This window comes from Triticum aestivum, chromosome 6B, assembly GCF_018294505.1.
Source record: "Triticum aestivum cultivar Chinese Spring chromosome 6B, IWGSC CS RefSeq v2.1, whole genome shotgun sequence".
NCBI classification, from domain to species: domain Eukaryota; kingdom Viridiplantae; phylum Streptophyta; class Magnoliopsida; order Poales; family Poaceae; genus Triticum; species Triticum aestivum.
The window spans coordinates 672,761,891-672,786,222 of record NC_057810.1 but is presented as its reverse complement, the minus strand read 5'-3'; the positions used below and the strand labels follow the sequence as shown (position 1 = coordinate 672,786,222).

The 24,332-nt window shown below is 47.7% G+C and overlaps 1 long non-coding RNA gene across 2 annotated transcripts; it reads right to left on the bottom strand.

Annotated features, from left to right (window-relative positions):
• Nucleotides 1-15,194: 15,194 nt before the first annotated feature.
• Nucleotides 15,195-17,803, bottom strand: LOC123139103 (uncharacterized). 2 transcript variants are annotated; one of them, XR_006469456.1, is made up of 6 exons: nucleotides 17,563-17,803; nucleotides 16,989-17,177; nucleotides 16,736-16,818; nucleotides 16,044-16,386; nucleotides 15,672-15,818; nucleotides 15,195-15,578 (listed from the first exon to the last, which is right to left on the bottom strand). It is a non-coding gene; the product is annotated as an uncharacterized lncRNA (long non-coding RNA). The 2 variants fall into 2 exon arrangements; XR_006469457.1 differs by having other exon boundaries at nucleotides 15,195-15,589; nucleotides 17,563-17,796.
• Nucleotides 17,804-24,332: the final 6,529 nt, after the last annotated feature.

Genomic DNA, 24,332 nt, shown 5'->3' with positions numbered 1-24,332 from the left:
TAGAACCTGGAATTGTTAGTTTTGGAATTCCTATACCACCATATTTATATGCATCTGAGCGTACCACACATTTAATGTTGCAAATAATTATAAGATATATCATAAGGAATTAGTTCATTGTACGCGTACAAAAGATATCATATATTAATTGCACTAAGATATATTACCTCTACAAAATTATAGCATTAATTGCACTATGATAAATTGTGTTGGAAAATATGCCATTAATTTCCCTAAGATATGATCATCCTTCTCTTTTGTACAAAATATACGGTGTTAATGCCATATAAATGATGTGATGTGTTTGATGCATAGGAAAATCTTCACAAGTTCCAAGTTTGATACGGAAAGTGTTAACATGATTAATTTATTGCCACCAAAAGATATGCTTCTCCCTCTGTTCCCAAATATAAATCTTTTTAGAGATTTCAACAAGAGACTGCATACGGAATAAAATGAGTGAATCTACACTCTAAAATGTATCTATGTGCATCTGTATGTTGTAGTTTATTTGAAACATCTAAAAAGACTTATATTTAGAAACGGAGGAAGTAAATATAAATGAGAAGGTTAATTTTCATACTACCCGAATGGTTTTGTTAATTTGTCAGTAAGTGAGATTTGAATACGGCCTCACAATTTCTTTCATCATTTATCCTTGAAATGTTTTATACCATCAACTTTATTACCCAACCAACATATTTTTGAAGAGACTCTTTCATGCACGCGCGCTGGAGATCAATTGATCCAAAGCGAAGGGCCAAGCCAACAACGTTTCCCTTGGGGCCCCACGTGGATTGATGACTTGCAAGTGTACAGAGCTGTTGTAGCACTTTTGTGTGATAAATAAAGTGTCGAATCCAAAGGGAGCGAATAGGAGGGCATAAGGACAAGTCGCTGCTTAGGTAGAACCAACTGACGGCGGAGGCGCGCGCGGCCGGTCCGACAGTACTCGGTAGTTTTGCTCATTGTGATTTCATTACATATTCTCGCTATGATCATGCACATGGAACTCGATGATATATAAGCCTTTTAGAAATTTCAACAGAGACTACATACAAATGTATATAAACGTATTTAGAGTATAAATTCACTCATTTTAAATAGACTTGTATTTAGGAATGAAGGAAAAAATCACTCATTTGATCATATGGTGGCTGTTTTATTAGCTTTGTCGAGTCCATACATATTACTATCATCAGACCCTCTTGGAACCTGGTCCACCATAGAAGATACGCATCCCTAAATCCTTGGTAATGTCAAATCCACCCACGGTGTATTTGGACGGATCGCTCGACCCATGTGATCCGAGCTGGACTTGGATCGTGACCGAGTAAACTTTGGGCTTTAGGGTCCATGTGGGGCCCAAGTGTTGAGCCCATGATAGATGGCTATATATAGTGGAGGTGCGGCACACTTATTTGATTTCGGCGCCCTCACTAGGGCTTTGCATGATTCAGACATTTCAGCAACAGTCTCAAAAAGCATGCACATTTGAACAATGAGGTGATGTCATTGTACATCGAAAGTTTCAACATTGAGCACATATACAGCTCAAGCAAGCCAAACAAGTTTGCATTCTCGCCGCATACGCCTGTGAGTCAACTAGCATTTTTTCTCTTGTTCACACTTGAGTTTGGACCCGCAACATTCATTGTCATCAATGGTTTGTTATTTTTATATAGCCCAAACTTGCTGTGGAGCCAAGTTCATTTCAGACATGTTCTTGCATCAAAGATTTTGAGAGGGCATGTGACAAAAACAACATCGCCAAATGTGATCATATCTTGGTTTTGTCTCTGGCCGATGTAGCCCCTACCTGGTGCGCCAACTGATGGTATGGGAAACCGCCAGTCCCCTCGGTAGGGTTGCGAACCTGGCCGAAAGTAACAGAAGGGAGTTCACACAAAGGATTTACCTAGATTTGAGCCCTCGTGGTGAGGCAATACCCTTCGTCCTGCTTTTTGGTATTGATATGGGAGCACCTCATGCGAGGGGGTTACAAGATGATGGGGATTGTGACTACCGAGAGTATGGTCTATGGAGTAGATGAAGATGACTACCCCTAGCCTCGCCTTATATGGGGGACAAGAGCGACTTTACAGGGTCCTAACCAACCTCGCATAGAGGGTTTCTTTACTTGCAAACCAAGATGGTCGTCTCGTGGTGAGATGAGCCACCTGGCCTCCCAGAACCACGCAGCCACCAGGCCTCCTAGGCCCCGAGCCCGACCCAATGTCGGACTTCCTGGCCGATGGGACACTCTGGTGTCCAGTGGTACCACCGGCCCAGTAGGGATTAAACCCCCGTCTTGACACATGTGTGTGTCTTGTAAAGATGAAATATCCTTTCATGACGTTTGTGTCAATAGCAAGGCGTCTGTGGTGACTTCAGTCTCAAGACCCGTTGGCTGTCGAAGGTACTCACACTAGTAGAAAAAGGGTCAAACGTGAAGCACATTAGTGTCGGTTTGTATTTGAGCCGGCACAAATGTATACATTAGTGCCGGTTCCAACGGCTAGCTGGGCCGCTCTCATTAGTACCAGTACGTGGATAACCTTTAGCACCGGTTCGTGCCACGAACCGGTACTAATGAGAGTGGTAGCAGGATGTTGTCAGTCTGGGCCCCCTCCAGCAGCTTTAGTACCGGTTCTTGGCACGAACCGGTACTAAAGGTCATCCTACATAAACCCTTCGTCCACCCGAGCTCGCTCTATTCTTCCCCTTTCCCCTCTCCTCTCTGTTCTTCCCCTCTTCCTCTCGAGCTCATCACACATTTTGCCCAAAATTTGTCAAGATTTGAAGGCCCCCATCCATTCAAATGATCACAAAGGTTAGCAACTTTGTCCTTTCATCTCTCATTGCTATATTAGCTCTTGCAATGCTTTATATAGTTATTAATTTGTGAGTTTAGTAATTTGGGAGGAAATATATATATATATGTGCTAGTATTTGATTTATATGCAATTTGAGGTTAAAATAACACTTAGTTTGCATATGTAGGTGTGGTTTACTTAGTGCCTTCTAAATCTCCGTCGTAACCACCGTCGATCGCCCGCACCGTCCCGTCGCCGGCACCACCTTGTGGTGAGCCTCTTGTTCATGAAATTTTATATAAAAAGTTGATGTTTGTGTGATTTGGATATATAGTTACTCGTATAATAATTATCTTACCCGTACGTTGTTTGTTATACATAGTGCCATGGTTTTGATATCCGTCCCCGTCGGCCCTCGTCCTTGTTATGATTCGGATGTGGTATATTCTCTTTTAAAACTATTTGTTGCATTTCGTGTTTATGACAAATTATGCCCATCAAGTTGACATAGATATTTTTATCTAGGAGGTATGTGAACCGGAAATTCCAACCGACCCTATTGTCGAGAGGTTAAATTTAGTTGAAAGAGAAAACGAGTACTTGAAAGAAAAATTGAAAAGAATTGAGGGGGAAAAGATGGAATTGGAGTTGCATGTTGCCGATGTCGTCGATGATCACAAGATCAAGAAGGAGAAAATGCGCTTGAAGATTAGAAAGATTAGAAAATATGCCATCGATAGTGAGGCTTGCTATCATTATGCTGTTGGATCAATTGTTACCTTAGTTGTGATCTTGATCGCATTTGTTGTTGCATTTAAATGCTTTAGCTAGAGAGTTATTTGTTTGTTGCATTTAAGTGTTGTATGAACTTTATGTATGAACTTGTATTAATTTGGTCTATTCGGTATTGTGTAATGAAGATGAGCCGGCAATGGATGTACGATGACCGATGCTCTCCCCAGTTCGTTGAGGGCGTGCATACTTTTCTGCTTGCGGCTGAGGCAAACAAGCAGGCGGATGGTTTTATGCCTTGTCCATGTGCTGGCTGTAAGAATGGTCGCAATTACTCTACGTCAAGAACCATTCACGTCCACCTGTTTGAGTCCGGTTTCATGCCCCACTATAATGTTTGGACCAAGCACGGAGAAAGAGGGGTTATGATGGAAGACAATGAAGAAGAAGAGGATGACGACAGCTATCCTGGCCATGGGTTCCCTGAATACGATGATACAACAATGGGGGAAGAAGCTGAGCCGGTAATGCGGGAAGAAGCTGAGCCGGCAATGCGGGAAGAAGCTGAAGAAGAGGCATCAGATGAGCCCGTTGATGATCTAGGTCGGGCCATTGCCGATGCAAAGAGAAACTGCGCAAGTGATTTGGAGAAGAAAAAGTTGCAGCGCATGTTAGAGGATCACAAAAAATTGTTGTACCCGAATTGCGTAGGTGACAAGAAAAAGCTGGGCACCACACTGGAATTGCTGCAATGGAAGGAAGAGAATGGTGTATCTGACAAGGGATTTGGAAAGTTGCTGGTAATGATAAAGGATATGCTTCCAAAGGACAACGAATTGCCCGAGAGTACGTACGAAGCAAAGAAGGTTGTCTGCCCTCTAGGGTTAGAGGTGCAGAAGATACATGCATGCCCTAATGATTGCATCCTCTACCGCGGTGAGTACGAGGATTTGAACGCTTGCCCGGTATGTGGTGCATTGCGCTATAAGATTAGCCGCGATGAGCATGGTGATGTCGAGGGCGAGCGCCCCAGGAAGAAGATTCCTGCCAAGGTGATGTGGTATTCTCCTATAATACCACGGTTGAAACGTTTGTTCCAAAACAAAGAGCATGCCAAGGAGATGCGATGGCACAGAGAAGACCGTAAGAAAGACGGAAAGTTGAGAGTACCCGCTGACGGGTCGCAGTGGAGAAAAATCGAAAGAAAGTACGGGAAGGAGTTTGCAGATGACGCAAGGAGCGTATGGTTTGGTCTAAGCGCATATGGCATTAATCCTTTTGGGGAGCAGAGCAGCAACCATAGCACCTGGCCTGTGACTCTATGTTTGTATAACCTTCCTCCTTGGTTGTGTATGAAGTGGAAGTTCATTATGATGCCAGTGCTCATCCAAGGCCCTAAACAACCCAGCAACGACATTGATGTGTATCTAAGGCCATTAGTTGAAGAACTCTTACAACTGTGGAATGGAACAGGTGTATGTGCATGGGATGAGCACAAACAGGAAGAATTTGACCTAAAGGCATTGCTGTTCATGACCATCAATGATTGGCCTGCTCTCAGTAACCTTTCAGGACAGACAAACAAGGGATACCACGGATGCACGCACTGTTTGGATGATACCGACAATATATATTTGAATAGTTGTAAGAAGAATGTGTACCTAGGACATCGTCGATTTCTTCCGAGCAGGCATCCCGTAAGAAAGAAAGGCAAGCATTTCAAAGGTGAGGCGGATCACCAGACGAAGCCTCGCCACCGTACTGGTGCTGATGTACATGATATGGTCAAGGATTTGAAGGTGATATTTGGAAAGGGTCCTGGTGGACAATCTGTTCCAAAGGACGCTGACGGACGCGCACCCATGTGGAAGAAGAAATCTATATTTTGGGACCTGGCATATTGGAAAGACCTAGAGGTCCGCTCCGCAATCGACGTGATGCACGTGACGAAGAATCTTTGCGTGACCCTGCTTGGCTTCTTGGGCATGTATGGGAAGACAAAAGATACACCTGAGGCACGGGAGGACCAACAACGTATGCACGGAGAAGACGGCATACATCAGGGTCATGCAAGCTACGCTCTTACCAAAGAAGAGAAGGAAATCTTCTTTGAATGCCTGCTCAGTATTATGACTGCCACGTGATTATGATGCAACTGCTTCCGGTTGCATTGAGGGGGCTTCTACCGGAAAATGTTCGATTAGCCATTGTGAAGCTATGTGCATTTCTCAATGCAATCTCTTAGAAGGTAATCGATCCAAAAATCATACCAAGGTTACAGAATGATTTGGTGCAATGTCTTGTCAGTTTCGAGTTGGTGTTCCCACCATCCTTCTTCAACATCATGACACACGTCCTAGTTCACCTGTGCCAAGAGATTAACATTTTGGGTCCTGTATTTCTACACAATATGTTCCCCTTTGAGAGGTTCATGGGAGTCTTAAAGAAATATGTTCATAACCGTGCTAGGCCAGAAGGAAGCATCTCCAAGGGCCATCAAAATGAGGAGGTCATTGAGTTTTCTATTGACTTTATTTCTGACCTTAAGCCGATTGGTGTTCCTGAATCGCGGCATAATGGCAGACTGGATGGAAAAGGCACGCTAGGAGGGGAACAAATAATATGTATGGACGGACATTCTCTCACTGAAGCACACTACACAGTTCTACAGAATTCCACCTTGGTGGCTCTGTATATGGATGAACACAAGAATTTGCTACGCTCCAAACACCCGGAGCGGTCTGATGACTGGATTACACGTGAACAAACCAGGAGTTTCGCCTGCTGGTTGCAGACACGTACCATGCATGACACCTCTATTGAAGATGACATGTACTTGCTGTCCCAGTTACCATCTTCGAATATAATGACTTTCAAAGAGTACGAGATAAATGGTAATACATTTTACACGATCGCCCAAGATAAGAAGAGCACCAACCAAAACAGTGGTGTCCGCTTTGATGCAGAAACCAAGACGGGAAAGGAAACATATTATGGTTATATATAGGACATATGAGAACTTGACTATCGACGTGGTTTAAAGGTCCCTTTGTTTCGGTGCAAATGGGTCAATATGACACGAGGCGGGGTAACGGAAGACCCGCAGTACGGAATGACAACAGTGGATCTCAACAATCTTGCGTATGCAGACGAACCATTCGTCCTAGCCAATGATGTGGCACAGGTTTTCTATGTGAAGGACATGTCTACCAAGCCAAGAAAAAGAAAAGATAAGGAAGCGAATGCATCGTACGATAAGCCAAAGCGGCACATAGTTCTTTCTGGGAAGAGAAACATCGTGGGAGTGGATGACAAGACAGACAAGTCAGAAGATTATGAAAAGTTTGATGAAATTGCTCCATTCACAGTGAATATTGACCCGAGCATCCCGTTAAATGATGAAGATTTTCCATGGTTATGGCGCAAAGGAACACACGCGAAGAAAAAGTTTCACACCCAAAGATCTGGGATGTGATCGGCTTCACTAGCTATCATCACTTTCTTCTGTGTTTCGCACCGAGAGGGGAATCTCTGTAATAGTTAGGGTAGTTATGTGTTTTGGCATTTGAAACGCGAAGAAATTTTATGTGCAAACAAATTCTTTCATGCCTTTACTGATTTTTAAAGTTAAGTTATTCACAAACTAGTGATTCACACTAATTTCAAATAATTCAAAATTTAAACTATTCAAATTTGAACTACAGGCACTAACAAAAAGTTTGTAATTTTTTGTACCTAAAACAAAAATGTTCACAAAGAAACTCTAAATACACAAAAAAACAACACAAAAATAAATAAAGCAAAAAAATAATTAAAAAAATCCCTAACAGAAAGTTTGCAATTTTTTGTACCTAAAACAAAAATGTTCACAAAGAAACTCTAAATACATAAAAAAACAACACAAAAATAAATAAAGCAAAAAATAAAATAAAAATAAGCCCGCCTACTAGGCCAGAGCGGCCTGCATACGACTAGAAACCCAACCTATAGTTGGGCCAGGATGCAGGCCCGCAAAGGCCAAGTGGGCCCACAGGGCTGCAAAGAACACGTAGGTCCAGTAAGCCTGCTTTGGAGAGGAGCTCGAGAGAGTGACCGCACGGGGGTTTATAAATCAGTGCGGTCGCCCCTCGGCTAGCGAGGTGGGACTAAACTTGCCGCACCGCACCTGCGCCAGCGCACCCCCTTTAGTACCGGGTCGTGGCACAAACCGGTACTAAAGGGGGGCCTTTAGTACCGGTTTGTGCCACCACCCGTTACTAAAGGGGGTCGCTTCCCGCCGCTTGGTCTGGCCAAAACAGGCCTTTAGTACCGGTTGGTGGCTCCAACCGGTACTAAAGGTGCCTTCTATATATACAACAGCTACCAAAATTTCAGTTTCCCTCTCTGTTCGTTCCTCTGTTTCCGTCTCCGTCTCCGTCGCCGCCGCCCTCGATCGTCTCCGTCGCCGCTCGTCTCCGTCGCCGCCCCCGTCCCCGTCGCCGCCCCCGTCCCCGTCGTCGCCCTCGTCTCTGTCGCCGCCCCGGGCCCGTCCCCGTCGCGTCGTCCCCGTACCCGTCGCGCTGTCCTCGCCGTCGCCTCGCCGTCCCCGTCGCCTCGCCGTCGCCTCGCCGTCGCCTCGCCTCGCCGTCGCCTCGCCGTCGCCCACTGTGAGCCCTCCCCGAGCCCGTACACACACACACAAGCATGTTTAATTAATTTAGATAATTAGTCTTTAATTAGTTTAGATTATTTAGATTATTATTTTGTATGTTTAATTAGTTTAGATTATTTAGATTATTATTTTGTATGTTTAATTAGTTTAGATAATTAGTGTTTAATTAGTACACACACACACGTATTTTGTATTTTTAATTAGTTTAGATTATTTAGATTATTATTTTTTCACTATTATATATGTATGAATGCATGTTAATTAGATGGATATAATTAGTGTTTAATCACTTAGAAATTAGTGTTATATAGAAATGTTAGAAATTAGTGTTATATAGAAATGTTAGAAATGTTAGAAATTTTAGTGTTATTTAGATTATTTAGATTAGCATAATTAGTGTTATATAGAAATATTAGAAATTTTAGTTATCAAAATCCAATCATTAAAAAATTGTTACTTTTTGCGGGCATATAGCTAGTATTTGTTCTCGACGATGCCCGGCCCGCATCCTCGCCGTCGACCCGTCCGCGACGACGTCCAGTCGACCCATGTCCGGGACTGGGCTCCGCCGGGCTGGCACTGAGAGGTGCTGCCTGGAGGGGCGCGCCGCTTGATGAGGAACCCGACCCCGGGTCCCGTCGTCGACCCTGATCTCGTTTGGTGGCGTTCGCGTGGGACAGTTTCGGTGCGGAGGGACCCGGCCCCGCCGGAGGTGGTACGTCGTCGTGTCAGGGAGGAGGACGAGCACGTCCATCGCTACATGGTTGCATTAGAGGGCGGCAGGTTCTCCAATACCTGGCAGTATCTTCGGGGATCTCACTTCAGCTATGATCCTGTGAGGGTTCCTTCTCTTTGGGTGTCCACCGCCCGCGCCGCAGGAACCGCGAGTGTCCTAGATTCATCTTTAATTAGCTAGCCAGTGATGTACTATTCAATATTATATATTATTCGAGACGATGTATTCAAGATTATATCTATTATTCTAGACGAAGTATTCGAGATTATATCTATTATTCGAGACAATGTAATTTGAATACTAAATTGTTTTATATTTCTTTTGAATTAGTTAAATAAAAGCTATGGCAGACAATACCGACAGAGAGGGAGAACAGACCATGTTCGATATGATACGCGGGCCAAATGATGATCAAAATGAAGAAGATTATGACGGCTTCGAATTTCTAAACAACACCGGAGAGGGTGATATGATATTCGATCGCGAGGACCGAATTGATGAAGTCATGAACTACGATTATGACGATGACGAAGAACATGTTGATCCTGAAACAACAAAGACCGTCGAGGTATATATATTTATATAAGCAGGTATCTGGTGATCATCACATGTTTTAAATGACTTGAAGATATATTAACGAATCGATCTTTGTTCTTTCAGCCATCCGGATCGAGCAAATCTTCAGGCAAAAGGACGAAATGAGGCCCGAACAAAAAGTTGAAGGAAGGCGTAAAGTACAATATCGAGGCAGTCAGACCTAATGGCGAACCATTAGCGCCTAAGAAGATTGCGGACAAGTTCATTCGTCAGTGCGGAGTTCTTGTGAAGGACCAACTCCCGATCTCCCTTCAAGAATGGAGAGAGCCAGCAAAAGACAAAAGATAAAAAGGCAAAGAGGACGCTGCTCCACGTTCAGATGTTACTTTTGTCGACAAGAATCAAAAAGATCTGCTTTGGGATACTCTCATGGAACATTTCACCCTACCAGATCATTTCACAGAAGCAGATGTGCAGAAAGTCAAGGACGCTGCTCTTAGGAAGATGGCAATTGCATTCAAGAACCACAAGAATCGTGAATGGGACAAGTACGTCAAGGGAGGAAGGAAGACTCCAGTATTCGAGGGAACACTAGAGAACCAACATGCTCATTGGGACGATTTCGTGAAATTCAAGGATTGGAATTAGCTAAGGAACGGTCGAGAATAAACAAGAAGAATGCCGAAAAAAAGGATAAGTTCCATAAGCTGGGGCCAGGTGGCTATGCGGTGGCAATGCCTAAGTGGGATAAGTCTGAGAAAGAGATGGAGGATGCAGGTGCCACTCCGGTTACTAAGAGCTGGCCCCCCAGGGTCAGGACTTGGTTCTATGCGCATGGGGGGGAGTTGGACCCGAAGACAGGCAATGTTTCGACGAGGGCAAGTCTGAAGGGAGCCGACGATGCGATACTTGTTGCAATAGAAGAGGCACGATCGGGGGTGTTCCAACCCAACAGAGAGAACGACGAGCTTACGCGTGCCCTGGGAAATCCTGAACACCCGGGAAGAACACGAGGCAAGGGCGCTATTCCGTGGTATGAGGGGTTCTCAGACTGGAACACCGACTACAGAACCCGTGCGAGAAAGAAGATTGCGGAGGAGAAGAAGAGGAAGATGGAGGAGGAGCAGAGGAAGCGGGACTATGAACGCCTTCAAGGCCTAGAAGCAAGTCAAGCAGAATTGGTAGTCAAATTCCAGCGGCAGCAGGAGCAGATCGACTCACTTACCCAGCAAAGGGGGTCTCAGCAGCTGCAGCAGCTAGCGAATGATCCAGCATTGGATAGCACCGCCCCATCCATGCCGAGAAGCAGCGTGGGTTCCGCCCCGGATGACGCAATGCTGGGTAGATACCCTGTGGATGACATCACGGAGAACACTAGCTGCGAGCTACACGTCAAAATGAAGAACATATCCATGAAGGTGGCGGACGCCGTTGCTTTTACAAATCCCCCCAAGGCAACCTTTCATTGCAACCTTATTCCAGTGGGCTATGCTCGTGTCTTGGTTGATGAGGTGGTGGACCCATATTCGGAGCTAGAGCTTGACTATCCTGGAGGTGACGACGAGCGCTTTCTCGGAGACGCCAAACATCGTATCATCCTATGGAAAAAGGATTGCATCATCATTCGAAGGCCACCGACACCGCGTCAGCCGACTCCTCGTCGAAGTCCGCCACCGAGTCAGCAGTCTCCCGCTCCTGCAAGTCCACCAAGTCCGGCAAAGTGTCAGGCCACTCCTCCTCCAAGTCCGGCAAAGTGTCAGGCCACTCCTCCTCCTCCAAGTCCGCCACAGCGTCAGACATCCACTCCTCCTCCAAGTCCGGCACAACCTCAGGCCACTCCTCCTCCAAGTCCGGCAGAGCTTCAGGAGGCCACTCCTCCTCGTCCAACTCAGCCCCGTCAGCCGTCTCCGCCGCCTCAGCAATCACAGAAGAGACACCCCGCAGCTATGGTGCGTAGCGGTACGAGTCGAGGTAGTACAGGAAGTACAGGCGGAGGCAAGCGATATAAATATGGTCCAAGCCTCACGCCTCTTCCGCAGAGGGCTTATGACAGGTCCGAGGAGGAAATCGCAGCCATATCGAAGTCCGAGTTGGAAGCCCATTTTGCACCGAAACCGCCACCGCCGCCAAGGGAGAAAGTGCCTGAGGAAACGATTGACCACTTCATTCGTATGGCTCAACCACCAGCTCCCAAGCCTGTTGACACGGACTATAAGCGCCACATCAGGAAGTTAAATCGAGCACGTCTACGTAAGGAGGCGAGCTCGGGATCGAGCAAACAACAAGCAGCTGTCAAAAAATGCGGGAAAACCATTCCCCAACTGGGAGAACAGGCGGCGCAATCGATCCCCTCGCTTGTTGTGCCAACAACACGTGACAGTACGTGCGCCCAATATTATTGTGGGCAAACAGCTTACGTTCCTGAGGTGGAAAATGTGGTAATAACGGAGGAGCATATAATGCAGGCTGAAGTTCTCAAAATCACTGTTGGACAACTCCTCGAGATCGAGCCCATGCCTGTGCTTAGAGAGGATGAAATAAAACGGAAATATGTCCGGGGCCAACCTTTGGTCGAGCCAGACAAGGTCAAGAACCTCCCAACGAGAATGTATGAATTGCACGAATGGTACATGAACATTACCAAGATTTCCGATCGATTGTCCCTCATGGTGAATGTCAAGAAGGAGCATTACTACCATGAGAAAGCTGTGTCCGTTGAGTATTCTGAATTGTTTCAGTTATACAATCAAGACGCACTCGACAAATCTATCGTCGGTTGCTATTGTCTGTAAGTGATTTCTTTCTGTAATTTAAGTCTCAAGCTAGCTGTAGTGATCCTTTTGATCAATCATTACCTGTAATTATCCTTACTATATTCTTTTCTATGGTATTATATGCAGGATGAAGATGTATGAAATGAGAAAAGGTGGACGCTATGGCATTGGGTTCATTGACCCAAACACCGTTAATGAATACACATGGAAAATAGATGCACGTCATGCAAAGGCCGTAGATGACAGCATGCTAGAGTTCTTGAAGCGCCTCAAATACAATGAAGATATACTACTTACTTACAACTTCCAGTGAGTCACACTGTCTTGTACGGCAAATTCTCTGTTTTTGCCTACTAGCTAACTACATATTTTTGCTTACATATGCCCGCTTAATTAAGACATGCAAACGTGTGTGCATGCAGATTTCACTGGGTCTTGTGTATCATTAAAGTTGACGCCGGAACAGTTGAAATACTGGACTCACTACTCAAAGAAAAAACTGACTATAACATCTTGTTTGGGATAGTCAACAGGTAATTTCAATCATTATTAACTATATATCTTGGCCTATTTAGTTCGTCATTTCATGATATGAACTATTTAATAACCCCTTTATTCATTTTCTTTGTCGGCGGGCAGGGCTTGGGCAAGGTTCATCAGAGTCACGGAAGGCGAATGGAAACAAAAGCTTCAATGGGAAAGACCCAAGGTAAGTAATTAAGTAGTACTAGCTAGCTAGCTAGCTGCCATCTCTTTAATTATCATGCTTGATTAATTATTATTTGATCAAATTCCATTCTCATAAAGGCCCTGAAGCAGGCGCAGGGGACTGATCTGTGTGCATTCTGCGTTTGCGAGAACATTCGCATGATGGCATCCGAAAGGAGCAAATCTCAAAGACAGGAATGGGTACGCTTGTCAAAACACTATTCACAATTTTTACACCATTATCGATATCTAGTCACACAACTAATACACATGCATATTGATCTCCTTCTTAACAGTTCAGAGAGGTGCGGGCGAAGCTCCTAGAAACGGAGCGCGTACAAGCACTTCAAGAGGAAATAGCGGGATTTTTGCTCAACCAGGTCATAAATCCGAAGGGAGAATACTATTACCCGCTACCGCCCTCATGAAAACCACTTTCAATTGTCATCGTGCTCCGAAGGCACCAATTAGGCTAATGCCACTGGCTCCGAAGGCAACATGCATATGTAGGAGAAATTGTATATAACTATACATGTGTGTATGTGTGAATTAATTAATATGATGGTTTGTGAGACATTGATGATATATATATGCATGATTGGTTCTACTAGAAATTATATACCAGCAAATGTGTAGTATCGTAAAATACCAGCAAATGAAAGAGAATTAAAATGGAAACACAAAATTAAATGAAAAAGAAATCATAAAACTAAAACCCCCCCAAACCTTATAGTACCGGTTGGTCTTACCAACCGGTACTAAAGGGCTCCAGGCCCCTGGAGCTGGTTCGTGCCACATGGTTTCCCTTTAGCACCGGTTCATGCTGAACCGGTACTAAAGGGGGGGGGGCCTTTAGTGACCACACTTTAGTGCCGGTTATGGAACCGGCACTAAAGGGCCTTACGAACCGGTGCTATTGCCCGGTTCTGCACTAGTGTCATAAGGATATGGTGTGTGTGTTGGGGGGGGGGGGTCTGGGTGTGTTTGTAGGGATGAACGTATGTGTATATGAGTGTCTATGTCTGTGCAATGTTTTTGAAGAAAAAATTACAGCTGTTTTTCTCGTGACCGGTAATATTTACCATTGTAAAGGAATACGAGCATAATATCATTAGGTATTTTAAAAATAAAATTATATGAACATTGTTTTAAATGCCTGAACACATCTAAAATTATATTAACATTTTTTAAATAGTTGAACCCTTTTTCAATTGCACGCGGACTTTCTAAATATTTGCTAATATTTCTTGAAATGCATGAATGATTTGAAAAATCAAGTGAATACAATCAAAAATTAGTAGTTTTTAAATGTGCGCACACTTTTCCAAGTTACATGAATGTGAATACTTTAAATTTTTCATTTACATTTTTTAATGTGTGTACACTTATATCAACTTGCATATATTATAAAGTAGAAAACAAATTCAACTTGCATTTTCATGACCATGTGGAAATACAGAAAACCAGAAACCTTTTTTTTATTTTTAGAAATTGAAATCTGAAAAACAAAAAGTGAAATGACCGCATTTTACTAGGCCTGGCCGAATAGTTCGTTTCGGGACCTTCCATCCTGCCAACACCCCGAAGGAGTTTTTTTTTTTTTGTTTTGGTTCTGTTACTACTTTCCTCCGTGTCGATCAGATAAAAAAAAAACGAATCCCCCCTTTATATAAAAGGGTACCCGACGTGTTTCCGATCCCTGCTCAGATCGTCCACCTTCGTTCAACGAGAGTCCCTGCTCGGATCGTCTTCCTCAGCGGCGCGGCCGGAGACTGCACGCGGCCCATCGGAGGGCGCAAGCACCAGGAGGCTGCACGCGGCTGAAGAAATCCGAGGGCGCAGGATCCAGGGGCCTACAAGCGGCACCAAGAAATCGGAGGCCGCAGGCACCAGGGGTCTACACGCGGAACCAAGAAAGCCGTTGGGCGCAAGAACCGGGCGCCTGCACGCGCCTCCAAGAAACCGGAGGCTACACGCGGCGCCAAGAAATCAGCCATGGCGGGCCGTGATCTCCCCGACGGGATGCAGCACTGGAGCTGCATCCCGTGCGGGTTCCCGCCACGGGAGATGGGCTACCAAGCAACCTTTGTCCGCGCTCACAAGAACTGCAAAGTTGTCCAGGCGGCCAAGGCGGCCGAGAGGAAGGCCATGGAGGAGCTGGCCCAGGCGCTCCAGAACGACAAGAAGGGCGGAGGGAAGAAGAAGTAGTACAGATCAAATCAACTTCTTAGAGGCTGCAGTAAAAAGTAGAACAAATTTAGGGTGTCCAGAACATTTTTTTCTCCTTCAGTTTAACCCAGTAGAGTTGATTTTTTGGATCTCTGGGTAGTAAACGGAATATAACAAATATCAGAAACACACAGTGTGTGCTAAACAGTCTTTTCTCTGAAAGATCCTGTCAGGAAATCAACAGGTCTCAAGATTCAGTTGGATGTGCGGTCTGGGGTGCCAAAGAGCTTTCTTCATGAACCTCCTACTTGATGTTCATGTCTTGTTCTTCTGTGATTCCTATTTGGTGATATTTTAGTGCTGGCTGCAACGGTTTGTTTGGAGACAAAAAGCTGGAGTCCAACTCAAATGTTTATTTGACATAAACACGATGTTGCCATTTGCATGTCCAACACCTGTACAGAGTCTTCATCAGATAACTCAAGGAATGAGTCAGTTAGGGGTTCAGGAAGGTCTGCCCAAACCAGAAAAGATTAAAGTGTCAATACCTAGAAAGATGTATGCTTGAAATGAAATGGGATCAAAATACTGCAACTTTTGTTGCCCTCATGCCTCTTTTCAAGTCGAATGATCGTTAATTTCCTCAATCCCCGTAATTGAATGTCCATACGTCAATATGTCACTTGACTCGCTCCCTGGCCAGCACAACAACATCAAGCAACATCAGTATACAACAAAGCATCGTTGGATACAAGACACAAATAATCAAGCATTATACAAATATACAGGAAAGTAGCAGCATCAGGCCATCAACAGCCCAGCACCCAGAAGCAGCAAGCCACACAGCAGCACACACACAGTACACATGCAACAAGCAGCACGGGAGGACCAATGGAGAGAAGGGATCGGGAAGAAGTTACCTTGCCGAAGGTGACTCGAGGTGCCCTCATTCCAATTCGCTGCCCTGGTCTGGTCAATAGAGCGAATAGAGAGAGAACACGCAGGTTAGAAGCGGGCTTCTATTAGGCTTGGGCTGCGCTCCCCCATTACGTCTCCTGGTGTGTTGACAGGTCCCAAGTGGCTAATCGTTTTTTTTTTCTTTAAATCAAAAAACGTGATACCCCCTAAGATACGCATATCGCTGCCGTATCCTGCGTGTCACCGTAGGAGCCATGTCCTGAAGGGGGAAACGGCAGTTCTTAGACGTATCGATGCTTCAGAGGGTAAACCAACCAGTCTTGGTACTAAATGACAACTCATTCCCTGTGGAGAGTTAGTACATGATCAGTTAGGCATGTACGATTACAGAAATTACACAATTTCTGTTGGAAAAAACACTGTTTCGCTCATAACAGACTTTATCTCTTTAACTCAAAGATGTGAATGCTGTTTGAACAGTTAGTTCTTCGAGATAGATGGTTGTACTACAACCTGAACTATATAAAATAACCATAACATCAAATTGGATTAGCATATAATGAAGCCAAACTCAAATAATGTAAACTGCTACTCCCTCCAATCAATAATAAGTGTCGCAGTTTTGATAGGAGGGAGCACAAGATAAAATGTGTAAAGAAAATTGGTTTTGACATGTGAAGGAAAAGTTAGTCACCTGTGCAGGATCTTCATTATAGATTTGCTTCTCAGAGCTGCTTGCACAGCCACAGCCCCTACTTCACCGTTCCACGCAGAGCCCTGGAGAGGAATTTCAAAATCAAATTACAACAATACCAACATAAACTAAACTTGTACGTTTGAACAGAGCAATGCTATGCACCTCTGCAGGAACAATGTTTTGGAACATCTAAATGAATAGAAAGTCGCTTATTTTCATATATGCAGAGGCTGAGGGCAGGAACAGGTACCGTCAGTTAGATGCCCTCCTGGCTTCATCTAGGGTGACAGACAGAAAACCCCCAGGGAAATCAACCACACGTCTTCAGAAATATGCAATAACCAATATGGCATGGCTACTCCGTACGATTCATTCATGTTCTTTTGCGATTCATTCATGCTCGCATCAGCCGTCAATTCCCTATGCCTGCCATCCGAATCTGCAAAAACGCACCATACATGAATGTGATGTTCCTGAAATTGATGTGTGTGCCAATAAAACTTGATTAGAGTGACTCATCAGATTGAAAACACTCCATCTGATTTTTCAACCCAATCAAAAAAGATGGGACAGAACACTGCATACAAAAAAGAAAAAAAAAACTAACACAGTGCGATCACATCAGCACATGTGGCGCATATCCGCCACATCCAGAATCTGGATAGCTGCGGCGGTACAGGAATCAGGGGCCAACAAAACAGCTACATGTAAAAATCTCCATCATGAATCTGGTGCGGTACTAAAGAATCAACTGCCGCCGCATCGGATCGGCTATCCTACAGGGCATATGAACAGAAGAACTTGCAGATCGATTGAACACTCACCATCCATGTGTAAAAATCGCAGCTTTATGGATCATCAGCCCCGGCAAGGTAGGCGCCGGGGGAACGCTCAAGGGCCGGGCACGGCAAAATCTGATTCCGGCGGGGGTGCACCAGGCGAGGCAAAATTGGAGCGCACGGCAATTCGGCGTGAGGGGGCATGGCGGCGGCTCCGGGGAGGATTCGCGGATCGGCGTGCGGAGGGGAGCAGAGGAGGGGAAGGAGGGAGCTGGATAATTAGGGCATGTACCATGGTTGATAAAGCGGTCTTATTTTAAATCTTGCATGTAATTTAGAGATGACAAAAAAACATGTCTACAATGGGTCATCTCTTAGCCTTATCTTCAATAACTAGTTATTCCTAAAAATATGGTGAGACATATTGTGCTAAGAGATCATCTCTTGCCTTCTCTTAATTAAGAGAAGACAAGCCTTCTCTTATGATTTCTCTCTCCTCCACCTCATCATTTATCCTACGTGGCATTGCTAAGATAGAACCATTGTACATGCCCTTATGGAACGGCTTGGGAGAGGCCAGCGAAGAAGTCGGTCGGCTCCGTTTCCATCTCTGTTGCGTGCGTGCGTGGGTCACGGAGAAAAGAGGCGGATCGATGGAAAAAAATTACATAAGACCAGGTCTCATATAAATCAGGTGAGACCTGCCCTGATGAATGACATGTGGCATTTACAAATCACAAAGCATCTAATCTTTCCCCCCCTGATTTCAGGTGGGGGTGGGGTGGATGCTTTGTGATTTGTGAATGCCACGTGTCATCCATCAGGATGGGTCTCACCTGCTAATCCGTGAGACCTGGTCTCATAGAATTTTTTTCCCGGATCGATCGATCGTTGTCACTGTTGAGAAACCGGGACCACCGAGGGGGTGGCGGCAGCCTAGTGCGTATCGCACGGGGTGGCTACTTAGGCCCCTCCCAATGCTCCACCTTGTGCAGGTGTTAAGCATGCCATGTAGACGAAAAATCTGATGTGGAAGGCAATTAAGAGAAGAGAGATGGGTTTGGTGACCCCAGAAAGAACCAATGCCAAGCGCACGAACCTAGGCAAAACATTTAAATAAAGCAAACTCACCAATGCATGAGAGAATTTAGTAGCTAAATCATTAAATAAAGGGGTAATAGCACCAGGAGTCCCAGAACTTGTCCTGAATATGACGATTTGGTCCCGAACTTGCAAAAGCCAACTATTGAGTCCCACAACTTGTAGCCAATGTGCAAATCTAGTCCTACCCAATCAGAACACGACAAGTGAAGCCTAATCAGCACAGCCGGTCAGCGCCACACATTTTGCAATTACCCTCTGGCTTTAGCACAAATAAACCCGCACTGCACCTCAATTACAGGCTGCGCTGGCTGCGCTCGCGTGCTGCAGGCCCAGCGTAAGCGACACATCGCCTGAGACCGCGCCGGTTGTGGCGGGCCCGTACCTCATCCTCACCCCGGGCTCGAACCTCCCAGGTCGTCCGCGGCACCCACGTGCACGTCGCCGCCAAGGAGCTCCGCCGGGTCAAGGCCGACGAAGGCGGCGTCCGCCACCAAGGGCCCTGCGCCGGGGTCGAGCTTATGGGGGTGGACGCCGGACGTCCCGTGCTCTTGTTGGCCGTACCTGCCGCCGCCGTGCTGCATTACTATTTGCTGCTGCGGGTGCTGCTGCGCGCCGGTGGTCGTCGGGGAGTGCAAGTCGTCGGCGCCAGACTCGGGACCGCCCCTGCGGCCGCCGGCGGAGGTGCCCTCAAGCTCATTGGTCTCCTGCTGGTACATCTCCTTGATCATGGGCTTCCACAGCCGGACGCGGGTGTTGATGAACCAATTCGAGACCTGGAGTTGATCCAAAAGAAATTAACCAAAGGAATTATTGCAGGCATAGGGAGGGTCCATAGAGCAATGGCGCCATGCGTGCATGCATGCATGTCTGCAGCGGCGTGTAGGGCGTGTAGGGTAGCTAGCTATAGCTGCCTTTGTTTAGCAATCCACACTGTCATTTTCAGTTTTTACCCAGTGCTTATTTGTCCTGTTTCGTTTGTATCCAATGATTTCGTTGTAGTAGTCAATTAGTAGTTCCTTTGCAACATGATTTTTATTATAGTATATGTTTATGTATGTACTGTCTCTCCCCATGATTAAATGGTAATTGGAACTATTCCAAAAAATGGCAAGCAACTACTGACACTATCATACCGCCAGGCCCTCCTAACATTATTTCCTGACATGTATGGCACTGGAATTTAGATAGAAAAAGATGCTTAAAGCTAGATGTCTTGCTCCAACTATACATGGTATAGTGGGCAGAACAGCATCACTCTCACTCTCTGCGTAATATAATCTGTTTATATATCTTTGGTACAAGTGGAAACATATATTGGCTTCCAAAATAATACATGCGTCACAGTAATGCTATCATGGATACACAAGGAAAAGAAATGTCATGTAGAGAACTTATCATCGCTCACCACCCAACAAATTATTCCCATATACTCCTACGTACATAGAACGTACGTAGACTACCAAGATTTGCTTGCTTGCTTGCTTCTCATGGCGCCCGCGTCTTCCTGCATGGACGGAGGCGACCGCGACGTACGTCCGCCCGCCCGGTCCTCGCGCGAGCGAGCCTCACTGCCCGACACCGATGTCGCCGCCGCCGCCTGCACCTCCGCCTCCGCCGAATCCCCCGCCGCCAGCTCCGCCACCCGCGCCTCCTCCGAAGCCACCACCGGCGCCACCACCTGCACCACGTCCGCCACCGAAGCCTCCGCCCTTGCCGCCTCCTCCGCCTACGCCACCACCGAAGCCGCCGCCCTTGCCTCCCCCGAAACCGCCGCCGGCTCCGGCGCCACCGCTTCCACCGGCTCCACCGCCGAGTCCACCACCTCCTCCCGCGCCTCCACCCACGGCGCCACCAAAGCCACCACCAGAGCCTCCTCCCGCGCCGTCACCGAGACCACCGCCTGAACCGACACCTCCACCTGCGCCGCCTCCCACACCACCACCGGACCCTCCTCCTGCGCCACCACCGAGGCCACCGCCTGAACCAGCACCTCCTCCAAGGCCTCCTCCTGCTCCGCCTCCCGCACCACCACCGAGCCCACCACCTGAACCTCCTCCTGCGCCACCACCGAGCCCACCACCTGAATCGGCACCTCCTCCGGCGCCACCTCCAAGTCCACCACCGGAACCGGCACCACCTCCGAGTCCACCACCTGAACCTCCTCCGGCACCACCACCGAGTCCTCCTCCTCCACCTGAACCACCTCTAAGGCCACCACAGGCACCGCTTCCTGCGCCTCCGCCAAGACCACCACCTGCACCGGCACCGCCGCCTGCACCGCCTCTGGCACCTCCACCGAAACCACCACCTCCACCGGTGTAGTGCGGGTTGATTAGTGCTAAGTCCAGGGGGGTAATTGCAAAAAGTGCTGGGCTGACCGGCTGTGCTGACTAGGTGCCAACTTGTCGTGCTACGATTGGCTAGGACTAGATTTGCACATTGGGTGCAAGTTGTGGGACTCAATAGTTGGCTTTTGCAAGTTTGGGACCAAATCGTCACATCCAGGACAAGTTCTGGGACTCCTGGTGCTATTACCTCTTAAATAAAGAGAGCTTAGCTACAAAAAGCTAAGCACCTATGCATTGGGGAGTTTGGTTGCTAAGCTATTTAATATGCTTAGCACCCCATCTAAGCACCGGTCCATTGGGAGCAGCCTTATCTCTTGACCCACTAGTCCCTATATAAAGCAACAAGGAGCCATCATTGTAACACCCTGATCATTGATTAATAAAGCTGGTCTCCTCCATATCTCTCTGTGTCATTTACTTTCGCGTGTTCGACTACTTCGTCTACGACGCTCGCCGTCGCTCCGCAAGCTCGGACCGGACTCGCCGGCGGACCTGCGGAACACGTTATCAGCACGCTTTGCTCCATCAACTCTCCGTCAAGCCTGCGTCACGCTTGCATCACGCAGGCTTTCGTCGATCCCGCGGAGGTATAAGATCCGATCCCCACTTTTGCAAAAATGGATTCCTCCCGTTACTACGATTCCGTTTTTGCGATTAGACTATTTTTCGGATAAATCTACCTATGGTGTGGATTTCTCTCCCAAAAACTGCGCGGACGAGTACGTCGCCGACCAATGTCGATCTTTTTGGATCACGAGAGACTTGTTGACTACACTATACGGGAATCGGTATAGATCGTGATCCAGAAGATCACGGTACCGCCGCAACGCACCCGCTGTGCCACGCGTCGTCGATGTTCCCGATGAACACGATGATGTTTTGAGATTCCGACACCGATGTCCAGATGACGCCGTGCTATCCATGCCGCTCGTCACGAGCACCGCACCGCGTCGCCGTCGTCGCCGTCGGGCCCTGCTGACCGCGCGCTATCGCCATCTGCCGGCCACGACCCTGCTGGTCGCACGCACGACGGCGCGTCCTGCTGACGCCGCAGCCACAGCCGTCCTGCTGGTCGGCTCGTCCCCTAGCCCCGATGGCCGGCCTGGCCGCCGACCCCGCAGTGTGCTGCCGCCCGCCCCACTGGCCGGCCTAGCAGCCGCCGCCGCCGCGAGCTGTGGTCGCACCACGTGCTGGTCACGCGCCACCGTGCCCCGCTGACCGCCGCGCCGAGGCCGCGCGCGTGCGTGCCTCTAGCCGCCGCCGTCGGGTGGCGTGGCCGCCGCAGCCGTGCCCGTCGCCGTTTCCTTTGGCGCTGCGTGCCGTGGCCGCGCGCCGCGCGCCGTGGCTGTGGCCGGCTGCCTTGGCCCCGTGCCATAGGCCACGCCGTGCCTCTGGCCGTAGTCGCGCGCCGTGGCCGGCTGCTGCCTTGGCCCCGCGCCTCGGGCCGCGCCGCCCCGCTGGCCGGCTGCTGATTTGGCCCCGCGCCTCTGGCCACGCCGCGCTGCTGGCCGGCTTGGCCGCCGTCGCCGCGTGCCTTGGCCGCTGTCAGGTGGCGCCAGCCGCGTGGCCGAGCCGCCGCCACGCCCAACGATGCGGGCACTAGGGTTTCCCTAGCATCACTGCGGGACAGGCCGAGCAGCGCATGGGCCGGCCCGCTGGCTGTTGGGCCGGATGGGCCGCGGTCGTGGGACTCAAAAAAAGGTGGCGCCGGCTGCAGCGCGGGAATTTTTATGTTTTAGCCCCCACAGTACCGTAGATTTATGCGACTATATTTCTGCTGTAATATTTTGCGTATAGGTCCCTGGAACTATCTGTTTCATTGAAATGCGTACTTGGGCTTAAAAATGCCTCGGGAATTCAATTTTTGGGCTAGTTTTCACATACTAGATGCGCTTAACATGCTATCTTTTGTAACATGATATTATTGTATGATTTTACTGCTGTAGATTAATTGTTTAGCACTCTTAATCATTTAGTAAGTCATATAATAGCATGTTTTAAATATTGGAACGTCTTTTTATTGAATAAGTTTATCAACATCGCTTTGTGAAAAAGATTACCTGCTGTAATCTCATGATTTTTGCATAAATCGCAGATGGCCGGAATTGTCCACAAGGAGTTTGCTGAGTTGGCCCAGATAGGGCTGAACTACCTGTCATGGTCCTCGGACTGCGAGATTTTTCTCCAGGGCAAAACCCTCCACTTGAGGGCGATCGGTAAGGGGGCCCAGCTGGCCGCCACTGATCCCAAGTTCGAAACTGAGAATGTGCAGGCTTTGCACTTTCTCCGTCATCACCTGTCACCTACTCTAAAAGATGAGTATATGGCTGAGCGCAGTGCTTCTAGCCTTGGACCGCTCTTAAGCAGCGGTTTGAGCGGCTGAAGTACACTGTGAAGCCACGTGCAGAGGCAGAGTGGATCCGTCTGAGGTTTACGGACTTCAAGACGATTGGGGAGTACAATTCGGCTCTGCACCAGATTTGTACGACTCTTCGGTTGTGTGGTACTGAGATTACCGACTCCCAGAAGATTGAGAAAACCATATCCACTTTCCACCCCGACGCGGTCCAGTCCTCATAGAACTACCGCCATGGGAACTACATGAGGTATTCAGAGTTGATTGACGTCCTCCAGGTGGCGGAGGTGCAGGATGAGGTTCTCAAAAAGAACTTTGTCGCGCAACCACTTGGGCGGAGTTCTCGCTAGGAGGTGAACGCTCTCAAAGTCCGCAAGCCTCAACAGAAGAAGAGGGGCCACAAGGGCAAGAAGAAGGGCCCTCCCCCTCCTGCCCCGGCTAAGCAGAACAAGCCGGGCAAGGGAGGGTAGAGGCCTCAGGACTGCTTCCGTTGTGGCTCGGTGGAGCATTTCTCCCGCCAGTGCCGTGCACCACCGGAGGTCGTTGAAGCATACAAGGCTCGGAAGGCGCGTGAGACGCACCTCGCCTTGGTCCAGGAGGCAACACCACCGGCGCCCATGGCGGCAAAAATATGACATCGATATGCCCCCTGCTGCGCCCATAGAGGTAACCCCCATGGTGCCCATCACGGCAGCTTTGGCGGTCCCTACCGACGCCCACGTCGCCATGGAGGTTGACCACATCGTCGCCTCGGCGGCGGCGCCGGCCACTAGACATTGATGCTGCCTCCAAGATGATTTCTAAGGAGGATCAGCTCACTAGTATGGAGATTGCGGCTGAAGTGGATGGCTTCTTCACCGAGTCCACTTAGCATACCTCTTTGGTTATCATGATTCCGTGATTTGATACAATAAAATTGAATAAATTCGATTTGGTTGTAAGCTCTATGAGAGCATAAACTTATTCTTTACTTTGGCGATTGGATGACATTTATTCATTTATTTCAT